Raw genomic sequence first — 4,724 nt, 5'->3', positions numbered from 1 at the left:
CAAAAGCAAATCAGTGTAGCTTGGCGGTTATAACACAGACGTCATCGCCTAGTTTCATATCCAACCTTCCCCTGTATAAGCTGTGGGAACTTAGGCAGGTTAATGAACCTCTCTGTGATTTAGTTTTCCATAATTTTTATAGTTTTGGAGTTTTGGAGGTCTAAAGACTTTGATTTTAACCTATTTTTAACCTATTATTTGTTAGATCTAAGTATTTCAATTTGGGGGTGCAGGCTCTTGGTTTCAAATTCCACTTGTTCATAACTGGTACCTAGAAATACATTTGACTTTTGTACATTAACTTTATATCTTGCAACCTTGTTATAATTGTGTGTTCATTCCAGGAGTGTTTTTGTCATTGTTGTTGTTGATTCTTTCAGATTTCTACGTGGATAGTCATGCCCTCTATGAACAAAGACAGCTTTATTTCTTCCTTCTCAATCTTATATCATTTATTTCCTTTTCTTATTGCACTGTAAGTTACAGCACAACACTGAAAAAGAGTGGTGAGAAGGGATCTATTATCTTTATTTTTTATTTTATTTTTAGTTTTTTGGCCGTGCTGCATGGCATGTGAGATTATAGTTCCCCAACCAGGGATTGAACCAGTGTCCCTGCAGTGGCATGGCATCTTAATTATTGGGCCACCAGGAAAACCCCCATACTTTTAAAGTGGAGACAACAATGGGACCTGCCCAGTAGGATTCTTTTAAGGCTTAAGGAATTAGTGCCTATAAAGTGCTGAGAGGAGACATGGAACTCAGTAAGCACGATGGAAGCATTTGTTCCAGAAGTAAATGCCTCAGGGCTTCCTCTGCCTGGATGACCCCAGACAGGTTAAGTGACTTCTCCACCATGAAAGGTGTCAGGTGGATGCTCAGGTCAGGTGAGAGAGCTAGTGTTCGGCGATAAGGGTGCTAGATCCAGTAAGCTGTCACTAGCAGAGGTGCTTTTCCTGACCATCAGGTTTCTTGCCAGACCTGCAGCACGAGGTCAAGGAGAAGTGACCCAGGCTCATTATAAAAACTCTCCGTTGTTTCTAGTTTAATTTCAGCTGAGGATGGAAGCCACAGCCCCTGTCTTCACTTCACTTCCTGTGCTTATACCAGTGTACTTGTTTCACCTCAAACCACAAGCTTGAAGCACTGGAAAGACCCCTTCTTTAAGAAGGATAATCTGGAAGCTGCCCAAGGCCATGTCCTGCCCAGTGGGAGTTCGGGGCCCCAGGGAGAGGAATGCAGGCATGCTGAGCCTCAGAGGAGTGGCCCCAGACTGTCCTCAGACCCCTCCCAATGGCAGTAGTGTTAGGAAGGGGGCTCAGCTCTCAGGAGTTTGGTGTGTCTCTGCACCACCAGAGAAAAGTGTCTCTGGAGCTCTCCTGCCAAGAACCTTGGCCTTGAGCACCATCCAGTCTCTCCCTGTCACCGAGGATGCTTACAAACTCCGGTCTTCTGAGCAAAGCCATGCTGGATGGAAAGAGAGGGACCTTGACCTGAGCTGGACTCCTGGGTTTATTTCTGGATTCACCCACTGACTTTCCTTCTGATCTTGGAGTTGTTCAGCCTCCCCAGGCTTTTCTCACTCATCTCTAAAATAGGTATTTGAGAAGCCACAGTGAGGAGCTGACAGGGTCCAGAAGTGACCGGTCTTTCTACTGCTGAGGGAGGACCAGCTTTCCCTCCTCCTCTCTCCTCCCTCAATAGCAAGGGAGTGAGTTCATCTTTGAGTCACAGTCAAGGGATTTGGAAAGCAATTGGAAATTCCTGTTTTTTAAGAAGAGCTTCCCAGGTGGCTCAGTGGTAAAGAGTCCACCAGCAAGGGAGGAGCCATAGGAGAGAAGGGTTGAATTCCTGGGTTGGGAAGATCCCATGGAGGAGGGCATAGCAATCCAGTACAGTATTCTCACCTGGAGAATTCTTGCCTGGACAGAGGAGCCTGGTGGGCTACAGCTCATGGGGTTGCAAAGAGTCGGACCCTACTGAAGCCACTTAGCATACACGCGTTACTTGATAAAAAGTCATTAGAAAGGACTCACAGATGAAACAGTGGAATCTTTAGATATTCTTGAGCTCTAACCTTAATTCGCAAGTCACTGGGCAGTCATCACAGTGGGAGTGAGAGCAGGACATTCCACCCCTGTTCCTGGAGAGCCTAGAGGGCGAATAAATTAGAATTTCTGTGTATAGAACTGTGAAGGATCCAGCACAATGTCTTTATCAGAGTGTCATTTACAATCTGATACCCTGATGGCAGCAACATCTCCTGTGGCTTAGTAGCAGTCTGACCGGAATAAATTGTTGCAGACCTTCCACTGGAAAAAATTCTGCCTGGATCCCTTGACAAGAGCCTGCTGGCCAGACCTGACCATCCTTATTAAAACTTCTTTCCAAAGCTTTGAGAACAGAACTTCATTAACTGGGCAGAGTAGAGGACTAGGTGGGTGCTTGATATTAATGCTGTGATGATGGGAAGGGAAAGGCTGATCTTTTGTGTGCCGCATGCAGCATCCACCCTGGGGAAAGCTGTAATAAGAAGTGACCTCATACTGTAGACAGCTTCTCTGCAGCAGAGACTCTTGTCTGTTTCAAGAACACCCTCCACTCAGCCTGGAGGGAGGATCAGGGTCACAGTCAAATGTCTGAGGAGACTCACAGCTCATCAGACCTGCAGGTGTGGTGGGCGGCCCACTTCCATTCACCGTGCTCAGCGATCTGCATATTCTCACTGCTCAAAGTGTGAAATCCAGCCCTGGACACATCCCAGGCAGCATCCTGCAAGAGTGATACTTGGTAAAGGGGTGAGGGTTTGCCGTTTGAGGCTCTCAGACCCCTGGCCAGAATCCACAGAAACCTTCCAGGATGTGGTTCAGGGGAGAGTCGCTCAGGGCCCAGAGAGGGTGGCGGGCATTTCCTCCAGAAGAAATCTGTCCTGCTACTGGGGCCCGACCTGTGGGCCCTCCCTTCCCCGGCCCTGGGGATGTTGGCCTGTCTGCCTGCTCCTCCTCAGCCTGGGGGGAAGACAGCAGGCACTCACCTCTTCCAGGTTTTGAGTTCTGGACTTCAGATGTAGGTATAAGCCTCTGACCAACTTGGACACTGTGGGAGATGGCCAGGAGGGGAGAGGGCTCAGGCTTGCTGCTGCTGCTGCTAAGTCACTTCAGTCGTGTCCGACTCTGTGCGACCCCATAGATGGCAGCCCACCAGGCTGCCCCGTCCCTGGGATTCTCCAGGCAATAACACTGGAGTGGGTTGCCATTTCCTTCTCCAATGTATGAAAGTGAAAAGTGAAAGTGAAGTCGCTCAGTCATTTCCGACTCTTAGCGACCCCATGGTCTGCAGCCTACCAGGCTCCTCAGTCCATGGGATTTTCCAAGCAAGAGTACTGGAGTGGCGTGCCATTGCCTTCTCCAGGGCTCAGGCTTAGGGAAGATGAATTGAAGAACTCAGGGGGGTTCAGCCAAAAGCTGTGGAGTAGGGGAAGGAAGTGGGCAGTCATGCCATCTCAGGGCTCATTCAGAGGGGACACACTAGCCACCACTTGACTCACTAGCTGCCTCTCTTTTGTGGGTGTGTAGCCACCACCCACGGGAGAAGGCAATGGCACCCCACTCCAGTATTCTTGCCTGGAAAATCCCATGGACAGAGGAGCCTGGTAGGCTGCAGTCCATGGGGTTGTGAAGAGTCGGACACAACTGAGCAACTTCACTTTCACTTTTCACTTTCATGCATTGGAGAAGGAAATGGCAACCCATTCCAGTGTTCTTGCCTGGTGAATCCCAGGGACGGGGAAGCCTGGTGGGCTGCTGTCTATGGGGTCGCACAGAGTCGGACACGACTGAAGTGCTTATCAGCAGCAGCAGCAGCCACCACCCACACACCAACAGTGCTGAAGGGAGGAGGGGAGCCAGTTTGTCCACCATCCTTGCAGAACTAGAGGGCAGAGTGGCTTAGCCCTGATGGGGGAACAGGCTCTAACTCTGCATGGGGCTGGGTGACTTGGTGTCAAGTGGCAAATGACACCTCACCTCTGGATTTGTGGCTGCGGAGGAGAAAAACACTGGTTTGAAGGGAGACAGGCCAGACTAAAATCTAGCTCCATCTCTTACCATTTGGGCAACCTGGGGAAAGTCTCCAGTTGTCAGGGTTCCATATGAATGCAGATGCTCAGAATGGGAGGGTGTGACATACGGCTTTTATGATGGAGGAGAGACTCTGATTCTGTCATTTTGTGTCTCCTCCAAGTGAGCAATGAAGCCTCCTAAGTCATGAGCTTCTGAGGCACACTGTCAGAGGCAGCAGGTGGTCAGATATACATGTGCCAAATGCGGGGAAGCTGGGGTGTGAGCTGCACTGTAAATTGGAAACAGCCTTGCAGCAAAGCAGGGACTAATTGTGTCACTAGGGGAAGTTAAGGAGGCTCCTCCATATCCAGATCACCGTGTTAGAGACAGCATCTTGGAATTTTCACATGTCGAGTGGTGCACACAGTGGTCTCATCCTCGTGGTCTGAGCTCCTGGGGCGTGGGGCGTGCATGTCCTGGGCCCTAAGCGGCGATGGTACTGGGTGGGGGGCAGGCTGCACTTGCTCCTCTCTCCTCCTGTGGCCTGGGCAAACGCTGGCAGGGTTCCTGCTTCTGAGATGATTCTGGGATCACAGCATTTTTCTTCCCATGGGCTGCATGAGCTGGTGCAGGGCGGGCAGGGGGCTTAGAGGGAGGATGGGCA

The 4,724-nt window shown here is 50.1% G+C and overlaps 1 long non-coding RNA gene across 1 annotated transcript; it reads right to left on the bottom strand.

Moving 5' to 3' along the window:
* Window positions 1-2,665: 2,665 nt before the first annotated feature.
* Window positions 2,666-4,112, bottom strand: LOC133240674 (uncharacterized). The gene is made up of 3 exons (XR_009734293.1): window positions 4,025-4,112; window positions 3,034-3,095; window positions 2,666-2,771 (listed from the first exon to the last, which is right to left on the bottom strand). It is a non-coding gene; the product is annotated as an uncharacterized LOC133240674 (long non-coding RNA).
* Between the last annotated feature and the right edge of the window lie 612 nt (window positions 4,113-4,724).

The sequence above is a fragment of the Bos javanicus genome, chromosome 28 (genome assembly GCF_032452875.1).
Source record: "Bos javanicus breed banteng chromosome 28, ARS-OSU_banteng_1.0, whole genome shotgun sequence".
Lineage (NCBI taxonomy): Eukaryota > Metazoa > Chordata > Mammalia > Artiodactyla > Bovidae > Bos > Bos javanicus.
This window is presented reverse-complemented; position numbering and strand designations above follow the sequence as displayed.